The sequence below is a fragment of the Carcharhinus amblyrhynchos genome, chromosome 6, assembly GCF_965287045.1.
Source record: "Carcharhinus amblyrhynchos chromosome 6, sCarAmb.v2.hapA, whole genome shotgun sequence".
Taxonomy (NCBI): domain Eukaryota; kingdom Metazoa; phylum Chordata; class Chondrichthyes; order Carcharhiniformes; family Carcharhinidae; genus Carcharhinus; species Carcharhinus amblyrhynchos.
Genome location: NC_137329.1, coordinates 52,517,949 through 52,539,861, shown reverse-complemented (window position 1 = coordinate 52,539,861; position 21,913 = coordinate 52,517,949). Strand labels below are relative to the sequence as shown.

The 21,913-nt window shown below is 45.4% G+C and overlaps 1 protein-coding gene across 2 annotated transcripts in view; it reads left to right on the top strand.

The window, feature by feature from the left end:
* The first annotated feature begins 2,521 nt into the window (after positions 1–2,521).
* Positions 2,522–21,913, top strand: part of syt12 (synaptotagmin XII) — a 217,164-nt gene continuing 197,772 nt past the window's right edge. For both annotated transcript variants that reach the window (XM_080190463.1, XM_080190462.1), the window contains exon 1: positions 2,522–2,943. The gene's annotated coding sequence lies outside the window, so the exon portion shown is untranslated. The remainder of the gene's footprint in view (positions 2,944–21,913) is intronic.

Below are 21,913 nucleotides of genomic sequence, written 5' to 3'. Positions count from 1 at the left end.
ACGGGGGAAGAAGGTGCTGATTCAGCACAGACAGTGATCCAAGCCAGGAATCGAACCAGGTCCCTGGCACTGTGGGGCAGCTGTGCTAACCACTGTGCCACCCAAAGGGGTTTCACATTGGTGTGTTTTCCCACTGGCATCACACAGATAATTGGTCATGGATGGTCAGGTTTTCATCTGCATCCCATTAGCATGATGCAAGTAAGGTTCCCACTGGCCTCCAATGGGTTTCCTGATCCTTCAAGGCTTGCACCAATGGATGATCCCATGGGAATGTCATACCAGTAAAAAAAATTTTGGTCCTCCTAACTATTTCTTCCCCCACCGCCTGCCACTGAGCCCACCAATGGGAGAACTCAACCCATAGAGTGCACCCTTTATGTCTCCATTAGTCAATGGGTATAACTTCTCTATTCACTGCCCTCCAGGTTTGTGCACATCAGTATTTGTATCAGTGTGTATAATCTTTGTTAGTTGTGGCACAGTGGAGAGTGAGCCACCTCTGAATTGAATAGTTATGGATTCAAGCCCCAGCCAGAGATTGGAGTACAAAAATCCAGACTGCTACTTCAATGCATTGTAGCTGCACTGGCAGAAGTGCCATGTTTTAGATTAAGTGTTAAAGTGAGGTCATGCCAGCTTTTCCAGCTGACTGTACAAATACCACAACAGTGTTTTCTTAGGCATCCTCACCAATAAGTATCCCTCAATGTACATCACTAACATAATCGGATCATGATCACATGATTATTAAAAAGAGGTGATGGCGTAGTGATAATATCAATGATTTGGCATACATGTGATCCAAGCTAGTAGAAATGTGGTTGACCCAGGAATGGCTTCATAAGCTACTCATGTCGAGGGCAATTAGGGATAAGGAACTAATGTTGGCCTTGCCAGTGATGCCCACATCCCATGATAGATGATAAGTTGGAGCTTATTGTGCACAAATTCACTTCTGCCTTTCCGAGTGTAAAACAATTCTGAAAAACTGAATCAGTTGCATAATACTTTGAGACATCCTGTGGTCATGAGCGACACATAGAAATGTGAACCTTTCTTTGATTCCATGCTTTTTTTCTCAGTATTGTAAGTTTCTTTCTGTGAATGAGTATCTTTGTCTGTCAATGGGTTTGATGTAAATACTCCATCGGTTGTACATTACTCTCCATGTTTGCGTCAGAATGCCATGTCTCAACTGACTGATTTCTATGATGTAGTTCAAGAAGTGTATGTGTCATTCACTGATTTCTTTAGCATTTTGTCAGAGTGTGTGTCCCTGTCTCGGAACTGTCTGTGATTTCTGTGTCAGTGAGTGTGTGTCCCAATGTGTCAGTGTCTGTGATTTCTGTGTCAGTGAGTGTGTGTCCCTGTGTGTCAGTGTCTGTGATTTCTGTGTCAGTGAGTGTGTGTCTCTCTATCAGTGTCTGTGATTTCTGTGTCAGTGAGTGTGTGTCGCTGTGTGTCAGTGTCTGTGATTTCTGTGTCAGTGAGTGTGTGTCTACCAGTGTCTGTGATTTCTGTGTCAGTGAGTGTGTGTCTCTCTATCAGTGTCTGTGATTTCTGTGTCAGTGAGTGTGTGTCGCTGTGTGTCAGTGTCTGTGATTTCTGTCAGTGAGTGTGTGTCTATCAGTGTCTGTGATTCTTGTGTCAGTGAGTGTGTGTCTCTCTATCAGTGTCTGTGATTTCTGTGTCAGTGAGTGTGTGTCGCTGTGTGTCAGTGTCTGTGATTTCTGTGTCAGTGAGTGTGTGTCTCTCTATCAGTGTCTGTGATTTCTGTGTCAGTGTGTGTCCCTGTGTGTCATTATTTGTGATTTCTGTGCCAGTGTGTGTGCGTCCCTCTATCAGTGTCTGTGATTTCTGTGTCAGTGAGTGTGTGTCCCTGTGTGTGTGTCTGTGATTTTTGTGTCAGTGAGTGTGTGTCCCTCTGTGTCAGTCCCTGTGATTTCTGTATCAATGAGTGTCTGTCCCTGTGTGTCAGTGTCTTGTGATTTCTGTCAGCGTGTGTGTCCCTGTGTGTCAGCATCTGTGATTTCCTTGTCAGTAAGTGTGTGTCACTGTGTGTCAATGAGTGTGTGTCCCTGTCTTGTCACTGTCTATGATTTCTGTGTCAGTGTGTGTCCCTATGCGTCAGTGTCTGTGATTTTCCTGTCAGTGAGTGATCCTGTGTGTCAGTGTCTGTGATTTGTCTGTCAGTGAGTGTATATCCCGCTGTGTGTGAATTCTCTGTCAGTGTGTCCCTGTGTGTCAGTGCCTGTGATTTCTCTGTCAGTGAGTGTATGTCCCACTGTGTGTGAATTCTCTGTCAGTGTGTCCCTGTGTGTCAGTGTCTGTGATTTCTCTGTGAGAGTGTGCTTGTTTCACTGGCTGTGTTCCCGGTTCTCTCTCCAGTCCCTTTTCCCTCGGTTATCATCGCCTTTCTCTCTTTCTCAGCCTGTCCCTATCTCTGTCTGCAAGTCCATTTCTGTCAAAGCAACGCAGGGCGGTCCTTGCGCAGTTAGATTGTCCTGAATGCTTGAGAGGGAGGCGGTAATTCTCCATTCAGTTCAGGGTTTCCAGCCCAGACTCCGGGGCAGAGTGCAGCTCCCTTTGGGGGAGCGCTGGAGCGGTTATTATTTCAGCGAATACCTTTCGGGATCCAAAGTGGGCGGCGAGGTTTTCTGCATTCAGACTGGGCTGAGTTTCGCACCGGGAACCGGGCTGATCATAAAACTGTCAGGAACCCACGCTCCCGGAGCACCAACTGCTACCGCCAACCGAAAAAAAAACTTGTGCGATTTGTACCTGGGAGGACTTGGCTTTAGCGACACGAGCAGGCGGATCTGCAGCCTTGTGGCGGCTGAGTTCTGCGGCACTACCCGGAGATTGTGGGACCGCAGAGGAGAGAGAGACTCGCTTCGCCCAAGCTGCTTTCGCTGCTCTGACTGCTCTCACTTCCCCCAAGTAAGTGTTCCTCCTGAACAGCGGCGGCAAACTGCTGCCTGACAATAATTCCCCTCCCCAAAAAAAACCCCAGTGAAATAGACCAGCAGCCAGCGTGGCTTGGCCATCTGTACCAGCTTCCTCCTTTTGGCCAGGATACTAGTTGGACTTGGATTTATTTCTGGTTGTGGTTTGGGGTTGGGGAATGAAGGGTTGCCGGGGATATGTTTTGCTTGTCATTATTGCTGCTTGGGAGGGGGGGAGGGAAGGCGGGATACGTGGTGGGGGGCTCTTGTTGATTTGGGGATGTGTCCAGTGGACTGTGCACTGTTTCAAGCTGGGTTGTGGAGACTGCTGCATCTCGACTAGGGATGCCGGAAATAATGTTCAGTTTGCTGCACTAGCTCCATTTAATTTACAGTTAGCCTGGCTAGTAACGCTGTTTTCGGAATTGCTGTGCTTTATATGGGATGGCTCTTTGCACGAGTGTACTATACTGAGTAGATTTCCAGCTAGAATTTTGAAGAATTGTGCTGGGAATTGTGTGTGACATTTGGATGTGTTTGCTGATTGTGTCCATTTGATTTATTTTAACTGTACTTGATTGCCCTGTAGTTAATGCAGGATCCCCGGGTGATTTACATTTCCTATACTGTGGGACGGTCTCTATTTGTCTGTCAGCAGCCTCTTTCTCTGTGAGAACGACTTTCCTGCACTAGGAGTGATTACATCTTGCAGCGTGCTTGTCCTGTACTTTCATAGGGTTGTATTTCCTCCAGGGTTTCCTGCAGTTGGAGCGATTGCATTTGGAGACCTGACCCTATCCTTGTGTTGGATGCGCCAACACAAGAGTTTGGGCTGACTTTGCACAAGCAACCTCCCTCCTTACAGAACAAACCTGTTTAACAGAGCAACGCCAAATCGGAAGGATTGGTTTCCCGGAGATTGTTAGTTCAACGACTTTCCTCGGGAGGTGTTAATTTAGGCACGTGGGTTTATTTTAACCCACTAGAACAATATTTAACGATAAGATTTCTGCTGGTGGAATGAAACACCGAATGAATGGGACACTGCTGGTCTGATGGCTCTGCACACCGTAAAAAAAAAGAGCAAGGTTCGAAAGGAGAAATGTTGCACGCTTAACTGGCACTCGGAGTTTGCTGCACAAGAACACGCAAAATGCAAAAGATTAACAGCTTACTATTTTTAAAGACAGCACCAGGGTCCGGGTTCAATTCCTGGCTTGTGCGTAGAGTTCGCACGTTCTACCCGTGTCTGCGTGGGTTTTCTCAGGGTGCGCCAGTTTCCTCCCACAGTCCAAAGACATGCTGGTTAGGTACATTGGCCATGCTAAATTTTCCCTCAGTGTACCCAAACAGGCGCAGCAGTGTAGCAACTAGGGAAATTTTACAGTAACTTAGTTGCAGTGTTAATATAATACAACTTGTAATTAATAAATAAGTATTCTGAATGAATGATGGCTAGGCGCTTTTTTATAATGAAAAGCAGCTGTTTCTGTGCAGTTATTTATATTTATAATATGTGTTCCTAGCCCAATAAGTGAGGAGGGGTCTGACGAAGGAACATCCAAACTGGAGACACTGGCTGTATTCTCTTTCCACAGATACTGTCAGACCTGCTGAGATATTCCAGCATTTTCTGTTTTTTGTGTAAGTGAAGAGGGCAGTGGGTGAGGGCACACACTTGGACTTACCATTCTGGCTGCCTTCTTAGGAAAAAGATATGTGGGCACTGAAGAAGGTGCAAAAATAGAAATCATTGCAATCAGAATATTGAGTGGGCTGGGTCACTTTCCTCTGGAAACCAGGAAGTTTGATCTGATAGAGATATTTAAAATGATGTAGGTGGTTGTAAGAGTAGGTGTAGTGGAGCTATTTCCATGACTTGAGACCAGAACTGGGACAATAAATTTAAGATAGACACATACAACACAAAACATAGGAGTAAATTATTGACCCAGACGTTAATTAATATGTGGAATTCAGTCGAGGTGACTGGTGTAGATGCATGTAAGAGGATGCACATATGAGAGAGATAGGGATTGGATACATCAAAGAGGTTGGTTGAAGGATAGGACAGAGACACAGGCAAGGATCTGCTATTCCAAATGCCCTATGCATGTGCTGTATTATGCAATAGCATGTAAAACATGCAGTCTAAGATCCTGCTCAGGAGATACACTCTTGGGGAGCAGCAGATGGTCATGATATGTGTTTGGAACTGGTTAGATGAGAGGGTTTGCTCTGTACTTTGGTGGATAGAACAGATGAATGCAGATTAGCATGTTGCTGATTTCAGGCAGAGCATTTGAGTGAAGTGTACAAACATTCAGTCCCACTGCAGGGGCTTCTTGCTCAGGCATAACACTAAATCCTCTAATCCCCACACCAGTACAGCATAGTCTTTTCTTATTTCCATCTGGAATGCAATGTGGGTCAAAACCAAAATATCAAGCAGAAATATGGGGGAAGTTTACATCTATTCAGTTAGTTTATCAAAAGACCATATATTGGTTCCAGCATAATGTCTGTAAGGGTATTCCATGTTTTAATAACCCTCTTAAAAATCTCTACTGTTCAGTCAATTCTTTTTGCAATGTTCTTAAACTTACGCACTATAATTACTGAGTCACCAACCAGTGATTTACCTCAGTAAAAACTCACATCACATCATTTTGAACCTTTCAACCCATTAACCTAATTCACCTGTTAACTTTCTTTGTTCTGGAGAGAAAAAAAAAACAGTTTCTCCTTGTATTTTCCTCGTAACTAAAGTCCTACATTACTGAGGGAGTGCTACAGTGTCAGAGGTGCCACCTTTCAGATGGTCCAAGACTCTTGCTGCTTTCCCAGGTGGATGTAAAAATCCCATGCCATGATTTGAAATAACAGCAGTATGTTCAGTAGGTATTATGAAGAGGTTCTGATCCTTTTGCAGTTGAACCTTAAGTGTTTATTGATAGGGCACTTGATAACAATGTGCAAATTTTACTGGCTATAGCCCAAGCTATGAGCTAAATCCATGCTTGCATCTACACAGGTCTCTGTTCTTTCCAGAATTGATTCTAACCCCAACTCAGACATCTCTTTGCATTACACTGTGGGCGATACTGTTTCCCAGTCACATATTAACCTTTGCAATGCCAGATTCCTTTACACTACAATAATCACATTGTTGCTTGCGGGAGCATTCTGTACACAAGTTGTGCCATGCTTCCTGCATGACAACAGTCATTGGCTGTAAAGCATTTTGGGATGATTTGAAGTTATCATTGCACATGCCAATTGTAGCCTGGCATGATTCAGCTGTGCCTTGGGTGCCACAAGAGACAGACACTCAGCTAAACAGCCATCCCAGCCTCCCCTCACTAGTGGTTATGCCGTAACTGGTGTCCAGTCAAATAGCACAGTCATTTAGTGGAGGTCACCTTTTAGCTCTTTGCAAGCGTATGTCCCAAGCATTGACCTGACATTCCCAGAAAGGTTGCAACATCACACAACACTGATGTGAACCCTGATGCAAAACGCGATGGTGATGACTATCATCACACAACCCAATCGAGGTCATGCCGGGGTGTTTCGGCGAGGTCCCCCATTAGGATGCAAACAGTGGTCCCAACCATCCATCAAGTTTCTTTGAGCGGGGCTTGGGAGCTAGGGGAATGCAGGGGTTTGCTGCCACTGAAACTCTGGCGCGTCCACGCACTGCATCCTGTTGTAGTTGACAGGGATCAATCTGGAGATGTGGCTATAGTGTCTGAGTGGAAGGTGTGGGGGATGGCATTGAGGCACCTACAGAGTGTGCTGTGATTGGGTGGCAAGCCCAGAGGAGTTGAGAGGGAAGGACCAAGACTGTCTCACAGACCCTTACAGCTCACTGTGGTTTTCTCTGCTTCAGTGCATGGTCTGGACGATCATGGAGCCTGTCGAGTTGGCTATCATACTTGTTGGCATAGAACAGCAGCAGAGACATTCGTGTGCTGTGATACTTGGCCAGGATGTGGAGATGCCGGCATTGGACTGGGGTAAGCACGTAAGAGGTCTCACAACACCAGGTTAAAGGCCAACAGGTTTATTTGGTAGCATAAGCCACAAGCTTTCGGAGTGCTGCCCCTTCATGAAGTGAGTGGGAGTTCTGTTCACAAACAGGACATATAAAGACACAAACTGAAAGTAAATTGAGTTTGTATCTTTACATGTCCTGTTTGTGAACAGAACTCCCACTCACCTGATGAAGGGGCAGTGATCCAAAAGCTTGTGGCTTATGCTACGAAATAAACCTGTTGGACTTTAACCTGGTTTTGTGAGTCTTCTTACTGTGCGTACCTGGCTAGGATCAGTGCCCTGCGGAGGAGGGAGAGGCTGGGCCCGTCACTGCTCCAGAAGCAGCATCACAGATGCGTAGGAACCGGCCAACGGTATTCCGACATCGGTCATCCTACCAGCAGATGTCAGCGAGTCAGTGCTGTAGAGAGCTGTGTCTGTCCCAGGGGACAGTGGGCCATCTTTTCCAGACCCTGCAAGAGCTGGCACCACATGGAATGGGAGGACACCACTGCCTGTGGCTCTTAAACTAACAGCTGCTCTGAATATTGATGCAAGTAACTCATTTCAAGGCAACATGGGTGACCTGTGTGGCATCTCTCAGCCAACCACACACAAATGCACCCAGGAACTCATAGATGCCCTTTATGTGAGAGCTCACATGTATGTTAACTTGGACCTGGAGCAGGCCTACTAAGATGACAGGGCCATGAACTTCACTACCTTAGCAAGCTTGCCCCAGGTGCAGGTTTGATTGACTGTACCCATGTGGCATTGTGTGCTCCAGTGGCACCACATGCTGCCCGCCATCCATGAACCGCAAGGGATTCCAGCCCCTCAATGTGCAGCTCATCTGCGACAACACAATGAGCTTCATGCATGTTTATGCTCGTTTTCTGGGAAGCAGCCATGACAGCTACATCTTGGGGCTCTCTCAGAACCCAGTTGTCTTTGAGGAAGAGCGGCAGCTGGAGGGATGGCTTCTCGGGGATAGGGGGGTAACCAGTCAGAAGGTGGCTGGTGATGTCAGTGCAGAGGCCGCAAACACACAAACACCAGCGGAGACTCATTACGCAGTGTGTGTGCTAGTCAAGCCAGTGACTGGCCTGCTGGAGAAGTGGTTCAGGTGCCTGTACCAGCCAGGGGGGTGTCAGACAGTACAGTCCCCAAGAGGCTGTCCTGCATCACAAGCTTTTGAGTCTGCTGTACTCTCCACAACTTGGCACTGCAGAGGGGAGACCACATGGACGTGGAGGAGATGGAGGAGCGCTACATCTCTGCTGCTGAGGAGGAGGATGTCAAGGAGGGCAGTGAGGATGATCACACAGAGGAGGAGGCAGAAAAGTCCTGGGCAATGCACAGGACTCGACTGGGCCAACGCGCTAGAGACGGCCTCATAGTGTCTCGTGTCGGGGTAAGCAGAACTAGGGAGTGAAGAGCTCTCCCCCAAGAAAACTAACATCTAACCATTGGTATGCTCCCATGTTGTTGCCAGACATCATGGGCAGGGCGGTGAAGCCATTGGCCAAACTCTGCAGGAGAATGATGACAACTTGCATTGAGGACAGTGCAATGCTCCTCTAATCCTCAGCGATACAGTCTGACCCCCGAGATGGCTGGGTGAGAGATGGAGTTGGAGGTGGGAAGGGATGTGAGGGGGTCCATTGGGAGACGTGGGGGTGATTCACTTACCCTGGCTGAGCGGAGATCATTCATCTTCTTCTGACACTGCTGCCCTGTCCTCTTTTGTAGTGAGTTGGCATTCACCAGGCGGGGTTGGTAGCCCTGCTGGATGACCTCTCCTGGACAAGGGGATAGAAAGTATGCCACTTCTGCTACTCCCCATCAGCAGTCTGATGCGGACTCTCTCTGGAAAGCAAAGTGCAGACTTCCTGGCTGCCATCCCTTGCAATCGATCTGGAATAAGTGCTGGGGAGCCGTTTATATGGAGCCCTCCCAGTAATTGCAGTGATTAAGTTGTTGCATGGCAGGTGATTCAGAGGGAAGGTCCCAGTGGTGTGATTCTCATGGGCATTTGGTCCGAAATCATGCCATCGAGGGGAATCAGTCCGTTTTCCGTGCCGGAACCAACACTCTGCCATGTTTTGGTAAGATTCCGCGCACCGTATCTGAATCCCAGTTGCTTTATTTTGTGCTTCTGATTGAGATTAAGGTTTGGATTTCACAATGGGGACAATGACAAAGTGTGTCCGCGCTTGAAAGGAAGGGGTTGGGTGAATATGGTACCAGGATCATCCCCCATATTTCACTAAAAGCATCCATGTTATTTCAGATAGTACATTCTGTTGCGATCTGAAAGCAATTTGCTGTTTGAAAACCATATGCTAAAGTTTTTTTTAAGTTTATTAAGCTCAAGTAAGGCTGACATTAACACTGTAATGAAATTACTGTGAAATTCCCCCAGTCGCCACAATCCGGCACCTCATCAGGTCAATGCACCTAACCATGCTAGGATGCTGGGATGCTAAGTATAACTGAGTAAGAATTTCCCTTCATTCAAATTATTTTAACATCAAGGAACACACAAATCTTTCTATCAAAAGAAATTAGAATTAGCAAACTTTTTGTTGTATTTCCACTGCTTTTGTCATTTATATTTCAACACTGAATAAAGAGGAAATGATGAAAGACAAGACAGTAGTAGAAAACCTATGAATTAAATTAGCATTTCACACAAGTTTATCTTTTACCCTTTGCAGTAGTATGTACAATAAGGAAAACATAATATGTATAAATGTGTTCACCAATTGCATAGTAAGCTATACCCAAACTTTCACTCTAATGTACAAATGTGCAGTGCTCAAATGGAAAGACATCGAGCTGTCTGTGGCAATAAAATTACTTGTACATATACGAACGTATATCAACACGTTCATGACAGTAGATATTGGTCCTTTCATTTACACATACAAGCTGACATCGTGGCACAGTGGTGTGAATATTATTCTGTAACCCCAATAGCCCTTAACTTGTGTATTAATCGGGTGGCATCGTGATACAGTGGTAAACACTGCAAACCTGCAGTGCCAGGGACCTGGATTCAATTCCCAGTTTGGGTCATTGTCTGTGCAGAACCTGCACGTTCTCCCCGTGTCATTGTGGGTTTCCTCCATGTACTTCTGTTTCCTCCTACAGTCCAAAAGACATGCTGGTTAGGTGCGTTGGCTGTGCTAAATTTTCCCTCAGTGTACGTGAACAGGTGCCGGAATGTGGCTACTAGGGGATTTTCACATTAACTTCATTGTACTGTTAATGTAAGCCTACTTGTGACAATAATAATAATACTAATAATCATGTGGGTTTGAGAACATGACAGGATGCAAAGTGCAAAACACCAGCCTCCTGCATAGAGCTTGCTGAAAGGATTTTAAAAATAATTGAAGATATTTGCTGGTTTTATTTCATTTAAAGAAATATTTAAAGAAAATCCCAGCAGTAGTAGTTTTGACGAATAGGAATGAACTTCTAAACAAACACTTCTTCTTAGATTTTATTTTTCTAGAACAACTGTTGTGTATTATTGGAAGTGATGTACTTCTGAAATGAATGTGCCAAATCTATCACAAAATATTTTTCTCACAATAAAAATCCAATTTTTTTGGTAGGGAAAAGTTGACAAACTGTAAGGGCAGTCCAATGCAGTTATTCACCAGTTGAAATCAGTTAAATGACTTGTACAAGTCGTATTTCATGGAGCTAACCTAATAACTCAGATTTCCATGAAATAACACAGAAAGAGGCAATTAGAGATATGCATATAAGCACCAATGTACATAGGTGTTAATGTCAGCACATTACCTCTTCTCTGGATTTGCTGACTTCTGGTAGGGTACCATTTTAGGGAAATGCCACTTTTATTTGGCCTCCAAAATTGCAGCTTGATTCTAGGGGAGGTGACTGTGTGTGTGTGTGTTGGGGGGGCGGGTGGGGAGCAGTGGCATTGTGATATTGTCACAGCACTAGTAATCTAAAATCTAGTCTAATATTCTGGGAACCTGGGTTTGAATCCCACCGTGGCAGATGGTGAAATTTGAATTCAGTAAAAACCATCTGGATTTGAAAGTCTAATGATGACTATGAAACCATTGCCATAAACCACATCTGCTTCACTAATGGCCTTTAGGGAAGGAAATCGGTCGTCCTTACCTGGTCTGGCCTACATGCGATTCCAGACCCACAGCGATGTGATTGACTCTTAAATGCCCTCAGGGATGGGCAATGAATGCTGGCCCAGCCAATGACTGCCATATCCCATGAGTGAATAATAAAAAAAATTAATTCCAGCATGCTTTTCTCTTCAATTAGAAATCCATGGGACTAGCCTGAAGACCAAGGATATAAACATACAAATCTAGACTTATACTTCAGGATAATATTGAATAAGTTGGATTCTTCAAATGTTAAGCACTATTCTCTCTCCACAGGTGCTGTCAGGCCTGCTGAGATTTTCCAGCATTTTCTGTTTTTGTTTCAGATTCCAGCATCCACAGCATTTTGCTTTTTTTGAAGATGTGCTACACTGTCTTTTAACTGGTCATTTACCTTATTGTCATTGTTAAATTTACACAGGCACACAGACACACCCACACACACACACTTACAGGTGCACACGCGCACACACACACACATACACACATATATATACAGGCGCGCACACACACGCATGCACACACACAGGCGCACACACACACACATACATATTCACATACGTACACACACGCACACACATACATACGTGCATATGCACGCACACACATAGACACACACAACAATCGTTCTGAGATTAATTCCTTTCTCAGCCACCTGTGGGTCAGACATTCGAGTGTTAGTCTAACTGTGCAGATAAATTCCTCAGAGCCCAGATAAACCAGCACTAATAGCTATTTCAAGTCACTCTTAAGTGATCACTGCAACCATCCATAAATTTGTGGATTAGATTGATTGGCCACGCTAAATTGTCTCTTAGTGTCGGGGGATTAGCAGGGTAAATACATGGGGCTGTAGAAATGGGGCCCAGGTGGGATTGTTGTTCGTGCAGACAGGAGTGGGGTGAATGGCCTTCTTCTGCACTGCAGGGATTCTATAATTCTATGATTAGACACCACCGGAATTTGAACCCAGAATCTTCTGCTTACCTGACAGGCTAATGATAGATGCCAATGAGTAAGTGTCAGGGAAAGAACAGACACTACAATTGAAAATAATGATTTAGTTGCATTCAATTAAATAGAGCACCATGCCACCTCCTCAGTGTTACCTAGACTGTGCCATTCTGTGATCCATTTCTATGAACAAGCAAATGCTGCAATTGAAACAATTTAGAACTTTAAATTCTGTGGACAGATTGCTTTAATTTCCACATACATTCATTTAGACAGTGAAGAGATTGATCTGACTGAGACTTTCAGAAGGATAGAGGCATTTGGTAGGGATAGATACAGAGAAAGCATTTTCTCTGAGGGGCAACCAGAACACAGGGACAAAATCTTAAATCTGACTGCCCTTTTCAATCATTAGTTATAGGAAATTTAGATTTTGCTCAACCATCCCTCACACCAGAGATGTGTGTGGATGTTGCTTCAGTTTTAAAACTGTTATTGATAGAGCAAGGATGTTAATCCCATTCTGTTCCAGATGTAAACTGCCCTGCATGTACAGGTCTCACCTTCCCTAGAAATGGTCCCAGTGATCCAGGAATCTAAAACCCTCCCCCCTGCACCAACTGTTAAACCATGCATTCATCTGCACTATCGTCCTATTTCTGTGCTCGCTAGCACATGGTACACAGAATAACCCCAAGATTACAACCCTAGAGGCCTTGCTTTTTGGCCTACTGCCTAACTCCCTGAATTCTTGATGCAAGACCTCACCCCTCTTTGTATCTATGTCATTGGTACCAACATGCACCATGACCTCTACCTTATCACCCTCCTTCTTCAGAATGCCCTGCAACCGTTCAGTGATATCCCGGACCCTAGCAGCAAGGAGCCAATGTGCCACCCTGGAGTCAAGTTCACAGCCACAGTAGCACCTATCCATATGCCTGACTATAGAATTTCCTATTATCATTGCCCTGCCTCTCTTCCCCTCTTCCTGTACAAGATAGGCTGCTTGTGGCGCCAGAAGCTTGGCTCTGCCTGCACTCCCTGGAGGAATCTGCGCCTTCATTAGCCTCCAAAATGGAATACTAATTTGTGAGTGAGACCCCAAGGGATTCCTGAACTACCTGCCTACATCTCTTGGACTGCCTGATGGTCACCCATTCCCTTCCTTCCTCAAGTCTCTTCAACTGTGGTGTGACCATCTCCTTAAATTGCTACTCACAAAGCTCTCAGACTTGCGGATGCTCCATCGTGTCCCCAGTCGTCGTTCCAGCTCCGAAACTCGAGCTTTCAGGAGCTGCAGCTGGGCACACTTCTTGTACAAATGCTGGCCCCGGGCATTGGAAATGTGCCTGGCCACCCACAACTAGGGGACTTAGTTTAAGAATAAAATGTCTTCCTTCTGAGAATGAGATGAGGAGAATTATTTTTCTCTCAAAGGGTAATTTAGTATGTGGAATTTGCTCCCTCAGAGAGCAATGGAAGCTGAGTCATTGAATTTATTAAAGACAGAGTTGAAAAGATTTTTGGTATGTAAGGGAGTAAAACACTTTGAGGGTGTGGTGGTGGGGCAGAGAAGCAAAGTAGAATTGAGACGACTACCAAATCAACCGAGATCTTATTGTATGGCAGACCAGGCCCGAAGGACCCAATGGCCTATTCCTGCTCCTAAGTCTTCTGTCACTGTGCAACTTAACAGATTGGAAACAAATTCTTCCTAGTGTGAATTTTTTGCTCTTGGCTCCATCAATTTTTAAAATGTGGTCAGTTTCATAAGATGCTATGGGTCAGTCATGCCAGGCTCTACTGCACTATGGATTATTCCTATTCTCCAGAGCTTTGGCAGTGCCAGCATTTCACACAATACTATTCTGCACTCTGCAACTGATGTCAATTTGCATATTGTAATAGCCTCACTAATCTTTCCACTGCAGTTGTATGCGAGACCACAGTAGCAGCATGATTGCAGTAAGTCAATAGTACACACAAAATCAAACCCATTTGATTTCAGAGCCTTTAAGGGCTATCTTTGAGGGGAAAAATCCAATTGCTGTGTACAGTTTGTTCTCCATATAAACTGTGATTGCTACTTTATCTTGAGAAAGCGAATAGTGGAAATTGGTGAGGAGATGTTGACCTAGAAAGTCAATGATGTCCCATCTGTTTTTTATTACGGGCATGAATTGCACTGACCACCATATGGACTGAAGAGATATCCAGAACTCATGTATGAAACAGCCATTAGGCGTTTGACATAGGAAAATAAAGAGGCTTATTAAGTGTTTTCTTTACCAAATTAGTTTGCCCTCAATGCAGCCAGCTCCCATTATATCTTCCTGTTCTGGGACGTGTTAGAAAATGAGAGAATCTCTCTGCACTTACCCCATCAAATCCCATAATCATTTAGGCCACACTCATTCTCCTAAACTCAAGCAAATTTGTCGACAACATTTCTCTTTTTTTAAATTCATTCATGGGGCATGGGCGTCGCTGGTTGGCCAGTATTTATTGTCCACCCCTAGTTGCTCAAGGGCAGTTGAGAGTCAACCACATTGCTCTGTCTGTGGAGTCATATGTAGGCCAGACCAAATGAGGGTGGCAGATTTCCTTCCCTAAAGAACATTAGTGAACCAGATGGGTTTTTCTGACAATCGACAATTGTTTCATGGTCCTCTGTAGATTCTTAATTCTTGATATATTTTATTGAATTCAAGTTCCACCAGCTGCCATGGCAGGATTCAAACCCAAGTCCCCAGAACATTAGCTGAGTTTAGTCTAGCGAAAATACCACTAGACCATTACCTCCCCTAAAAGGCTTGGCAGGATGCCTAGCAGTTTGTGCCTTAAAGCCTCCTTGAAGCTGCGTGGCGTCACTGCCAAGACCAACATCCATCCCCCTGAGGTTCAGTGCACAAAATTGGATGCATTAGTTCTGACCAAGGAGCTATGTAGCTGAAGCCTAATTTAAAAGCAGAATATGGCAGATGCTGGAAATCTGAAGAAAATGAACAGAAAATGCTGGAAAAAAATCACAGGCTGGGCAGCATTTGTATGGACAGAATCAGAGTTAGTGGGTGGAATTTTGTACACTGTGCAAAAGGGCTGGCTGAGATGAGAAAATCATTGTGCAGCTTTCCAGCTGCAAAGCCGAGTTTTCTCTCCAAATCCTAAAGCACACTGTGCATGAAAAATCTGGTGGTGTGTTTACGCTGCCATGCAACGCTGGATCCACAGAGCTCGGGGCCTCCCTCCCCCACAATCTGCACTAAAATAATACTCCCCACCCCAATGGGTGCAAGGAACCCCACCTCCCTCCTCACCACCGCCCCCCCCACAAGCACTGGGGCAACCCCGACCATGAATAAGGTATAAGGTGAATCCCTCCCTCTCCCAGATGGACCAGGACACATTCCCTCCCCCCCACAACCACAAGCACCGGAAACCCCTCTCCCCCCAAGGCAATCCTCCCACAGGCAATCCCCCCACTAGTGGCAACAGTCCATTTCCCACCATGGGTTAGGGGAACCACACACAACAAACACCAGGGGGGGAAATGACTTCCCCCTCCCCAAGTGGAGTTCCCTGGAGGGCCCAATCTCCAATGGCACTGCCAGATTGGCAATGCTGGGGAAGTGTCAGGTTTCAGGGAACAGTGCCAGGACACTGCCAAGGTATGTCCCGCTATATCCTCTCCATCCCCTGCCCCGGGGAGGGGTGGGTGGGGGGGGGCAGGGGGCTGGGGGGCTATACTTACACCTCCAGGGGATGTCCGTCAACTGGTTCACATTTTTCAATACCTGTTATAAACTTTGCCAATGTGCCATGATGTCAGTGAGTAGGTAATTCTTTATGTAGGGGGGGCCTATGGCCAGGAAATCCTTGAAGCAAAGTAAATTTATTAAAAAGAATTTAAACGAGAGGGGCACGGTGACACAGTGGTTAGCACTGTTCCCAGGTTTGGTTCCAGCCCCGGGTGACTATGTGGAACCTGCACGTTCTCCTTGTGCCTGCATGGGCTTCTTCCATGTGCTCCAGTTTTCTCCTACAGTCCGAAAGACGTGCAGGTTAGATTGATAGTGTTAGGGGGATTGTCAGGGTAAATATGTAGGGTTACGGGGGTCGGGTTTGGGTGGGATGGTTGTTAGTGCAGCCTCCATAGGCTGAATGACCTCCTTCTGCACTGTAAGGATTCTATTATTCTATGATTCTTGCCCTTTCTGGGTGGGAACCTCATTACATTAATGGTGAGGAGTGGGAAAAATCAGAGAGCAGGATCTCGCTGCAGAGATTCCTGTTCCCGCAGTCTTGCAAGATTTTCCAGCACTGTTGGCATTTACTCCCTCTGTGACCAATGGCAGGACATACTCCCAAGACTTTTCTGGTTTTATCAGAACCGGGAAGAATTAGAGGTGTAAAAGATTTTGAGCAAGGGTTGGGTGTGACAAGGGCAAAAGTGGTGTCTGTGAGAAAGTGGAAGACATGAGAGATTGAAAAGAGAGTAAGTTAGTCCTGTGGGATCAAGAGGAATGGTAATGGAGCAAGGAAAGACAGAAAAATTATGCCGAGAGCAAGTGGACCGCTAACAGAAAGAAAGAAACCGAAACAAGAAAGAGAAACAAAATGGGAGATAGAGTTAACTGCCTGAAATTATTGAGCTCAATATTGAGTCTAGAGAAGTGTCTAACTGGGAGATGAGGTGTTGCTTTTGAATCTTACTTTAAGCCTCACTGGAACAGCACAGCAGGCCAAGAACAGAGATATGAGAACAAGGTGGAGAATTAAAATGACAAGCATGGGTCCTGCTTGCAGACAGAATGGAGGTGTTCTGCAACGTGGTCACCCAATCTGCATGTGGCCTCCGCAGTGTGGAGGAGACCACACTGTGAGCAGTGAATACAGCAGACTGGCTTGAAAGAAGCAACATGTAAGTCACTGCTTCACCTGAAAGGAGTGCTTTTGGGGCCTTTGACAGTGAGGAGAGAGGAGGTAAAAGGGTAGGCGTCACATCTCCTGCGTTTCTATGGAAAAGTGCCATGGGAAGGGGTGTTGGTCAGACTAAGGGCTGGACCAAAGTATCACAGAGGAAGAGGCCCCTGTGGAATGCTGGAAGGGGAAGAGCAGGGAAGGTGGCTTTGGTGTGGCGTCATGCTGAAAATGGCAGAAAATCATCCATTAAATATGGAGACAGGTGGGGTTGGTTGAACATTAGTTTGACAACCTCCTACCAAAAATGTAAACACAGAAATCATGGAAGGGAACCATTGGGAAGAAGGAAAGCCAATTTCCTTTCTTCAGTATGATAATTCCCAGTCCCTTAACATTCAATGGCTTTGCCTTTACTGAATCCCCCACTATCAATATCCTGGGGTTACTATCGACCAGAAATTGAACTGGACTAGCCATATAAATACTGTAGCTGCCAAAGCAGGTCAAAGGCTTAGAATCCTGTGCTGAGTAACTCACTTCCTGACTCCCCAAAGCTTGTCCATCATTTACAAGGAGGAGTTTGATTGAATACTCTCCACTCTCCTGGATGGGTGCAGCTCCAACAACACTCAAGAAGCTTGACACCATCCAGGACGAAGCAGCTCACTCGATTGCTACCCCTTCCACAAACATTTAATTCCTCCATCACGGTGGTAGCTATGTGTACCATCTACAAGATGCACCGTAGGAACCCATCTGTAGGCAACACCTTCCAAATTCACAACCACTACCATCTAAAAGGACAAGAACAGCAGATACCTGGGAACACCACCATGTTGAAATTCTCCTCCAAGTCATTCACCATCCTGACTTGGAAATATATTGCTGTTCCTTCACTATTGCTAGGTCAAGATCCTGGAATTCCCTCCCTAACAACATTATGGGTGTATCTGGGTGGAGCAGTTCAAGAAGGCAGCTCACCACCACCTTCGCAACAGCAACTAGGGATGGGCAATGAATGCTGCCTAGCCAACAATGCCCATATCATGTAAATGAATTTAAAAAATAGATTTATATTTGGAACTGTGCGCTGGTGATTTGTGTACATGGAACCTAAATCGTTTTACTCCTCCAGAGCTCCTCGTCTCTCACCATTAAGAAAATATTTTGATTTGTCTTTCTCAGATCCAAAGTGGATGATTTGATAATTCACCACAAGAATGATCAGCTTGAGATTGGGGTGAAAGTTTCACAGGTCAATTCTTTGTCTATCTTAAACCACTATCTTATACAATTTGCTCATAGCATTTCATTTTGATGCAGTGGTATCTGTCAGTATAATCATTTCAACATGTTCTGATGTCCTTCTGGAATTTCCTAAGGCTCCTACTGGATTAGTTATGATTCATCTACTGGTTGATGTTAAAATTGGTAAGGGAATTAGGTTTGCTAGGACATTAGATATTTATGGAAATCCTTTTAAAAGGTTCTTCTTGAAGGTAGGCAATTAGCCACTGTCCACCAGGGACTGTAGGCATCCCTCTCCATTGCAAAGTGAAGGCACCATTCCACAACAAGCAGGCGAAGGCTAGGAAGTACATTCCAAGTTTACCTCTACTGAAATGGGAATCAAACCCACGCTGTTGGCTCAGCCTGAACCATGTGCAAGCTGTCAGAGAATCCCTACAGTGCAGAAGGAGGCTATTCAGCCCATCAAGCCTGCACTGACAATCCCATGCATGCCCTATTTCTGTAACCCACTGGCACTAAGGTGGGATTTTCAGATGTGCTTACCTGGAAAATCCTGCCCAATATCAACAGACCTTTGCATGATCCGTGTCTCGTCCACTATGATTCCTTTGGCAAGCGGATGGAAAATTCTGCCCTAAGGGACAATTTAGCATGGCCAATCAACCTAACCCACGCATCTTTGGAGTCTAGCCAACTGCTTCCCGAAGGCTGCAGAGAAAAATTACAGTACCTTTTAAATATTCTTCTCGTGGTCACTTAGCTGTTGACGTACGATCCCCACGGCAGTTGTTGTGCTGCTGCTATTTCTTTTCTCTTCAATCTCATTAATAGTAGCGTAATGAGTTCTCCTCTGGGAGTTCACCAGTCTTTGTTTTTGGAGGAACAAAATGCCAGAGGCATCCTGTGTGCCAGTCCATGGGTATCCTCACACCTGTGGCTTCAGAATAAGGTGCATGCAAATCAAAATGTCACAGCAGCTGTGCTTTCATAGACAGCCATTCGCAAGGGAGACTGCATTCTGCAAAGTGATGTATAACCAGAAATATCTCCAGTTATTGCAACAGTGAAAATCATCTTTAGCTTTTATGCCTCCAATTATTCCAAGATGCCAGTGGTGACATCTGCCACATCGATCAATCTGAGGTACTTAAATGTGTAAAGGAAGTGGCAGCTGCCTTGTTTGCTCAAGTGAGGAATTTCAGCTTCGTCCTTATGGACAGCCCTGGGGTAGATTCCCAGTGGGTCAGGGAATATAAACTGCCCCCATGTGGACTTAAGCACTCATGTGCAGTAACGCCATCTATATCGCATTTGAAGGATTGCACTTTTCCAATCAGTCTGTTTATCATTGAATTGTACAGTGCAGAAGGAGGCCATTCAGCCCATCAAGTCGGTACCAACAATATTCCCACCCAGACCCTATATCCAAAACCCTGCCTAGTATCCCTGACACTAGTGGGCAATTTAGCATGGCCAATTCACCTAAGCTGCATATCTTTGAAACTTGTGGGAGGAAACCCACACAGACACGGGGAGAATGTGCAAACTTCACACAGATGGTGACCCAAGCTGGGAAACAAACCTCGGTCCCTGGAGCTATGAGTCGGCAGTGCTAACCACTGTGCCACCATGCTGCCCAATGATCATCAGCATGGATAGACATAGACATAGAATTCTTACAGTGTAGAAGGAGGCCATTTGGCCCATCGAGCCTATACAAAAATAATCCCACCCAAGCCCTGTCCCCATAACCCCACGTATTTACACTGCTAATCTCCCTGATACTAAGGGACAATTTACCATGGCCAATCCACTAACCAGCACATAGAAACCCTACAGTGCAAAAGAAGACCATTTGGCCCATCAAGCTTGCCCCCACCAACGATCTCACCCAGGCCCTCTCCCTGTAACCCAACGTATGATTCCTGCTAATCCCTTTGACACTAAGTGGCAATTTACCATGACCGATCAACCTAACCCACGCATCTTTGGACTGTGGGAGGTAACCGGAGCACCCAGAGGAAACCCACGCAGACACAGGGAGAATGTGCAAACTCCACACAGACACTGACTCAAGCCAGCAATAGAACCCGGGTACCCGGAGCTGTGAGGCAGCAGTGCCAACCGTTGTGCCAGCAATGCCACCGTGCCTCCCAAGTGAGCCAGAAAGCTTCCACAATTGGTACACCATCTCACAATGCTTAACCCCAAAAGTAAATGGCAGAGCGGTTCATGCACGATCAAGCCTATCATCAACAGCTATGGCAATTCTTCTATAACAACACCAGCTGAAAACAGATATAATGTGGTGCATGTGTCTAATTTTAAAACAGACCATTTATAAATGAAGTAATGCTTTAGTTTGCTATTAAAAATATAAACACAGCCCTGGGGTTCATTTGTAAAGAAATAGAATTGATCAGCAGGGAAGCGATGCTATAAAATACAAAAACTGCGGTGATATAACACTTCAGTCCAGATTTTCATCATGATGAATGCACTTTCCGTCATGGCAGAAATCCCGGATATGGCTAAAAATTCAAATTCTCACCCCTGAACCCAGCAGGTTCCATATTCACAAGCTTAACTGGCATTGGGCTAGGGTTCCTGCATGTCCGGTTTGCAGAGGCAGCTGGCTATTTAAATCATCAGCTGCCTCCACTGCAGTGGGATTTCGCTGCTGTAGGATGTGAAACCTGGAGTGTACAGATTAAATCAGGTAGGAGGAGTTTTGGACCTGATGAATTCATTTGTAGCCTTGGAAAGATAAGGTATTCCCTTGGATCTAGTCCCAGGACCTCTTTTAGTGAGTTAAGGCACCCTTTGAGATTGTCAAAAGTAAACATGAGTATATACTTCTAATGCACAAATCATGGGAACTGTCAAAAGATTGTCAAGCTGTCAAGGAACTATCAAGCTGTCAAAAAACTGTCAATGGATACAAGATGAGTTGGCACAGAGGGGATAAGGCAAAGTGTATTAGGTGGGGGCATATGTTGGCATGAATTGGCATAGGGCCTATAAATGGCAATGGGAATGTAGGAACATGGGGCCATAAGGGGCAATGGGGGTGGGTGAGCAGAGGGCATGGGTTGACAAGTTGGCACAGGAAATATGAGGGGCAATGAGTGGTGGGACTCATTGGGTGGTTTAGATTCATATGAGTCGGACATAGAGAGTGTCTTGGCATTTGGGGTGGAATGAGGGCTACTTTCTCTTCTCCTCAGGAATGAATATCGGAATTGGGGGCCACCATTTTTAAAAGTCAAGTCCACAGAAACAGGAACTCTCCTGTTTGTGTGCACAGGTTCCAGAAATCTGGGCCTTAAGGCACTGTGCACGGTTTGGTCTCCATGTGATAAAAATGATGAACGAGGGACTGGAGAAAGTGCAAGAAAACTTAAAAAGAAAATACCAGCATTGAGAAGATACAATTATAATTGAGAAGGGGCTCTTTTAATCTTGAAAGGAACAGACTGAGGAATGACATGACAGAGGTTATTAAAATTAAATGGGAATGTTTGCGAGGCTAGATGTAGAGATGGTGGGAATTCTCTCACCTCGTCCATGGCTGGGATTCTCCAGTCCCGCTGCAGTGAATGGAGATTTGGCTGAGCGCCAAGCAGG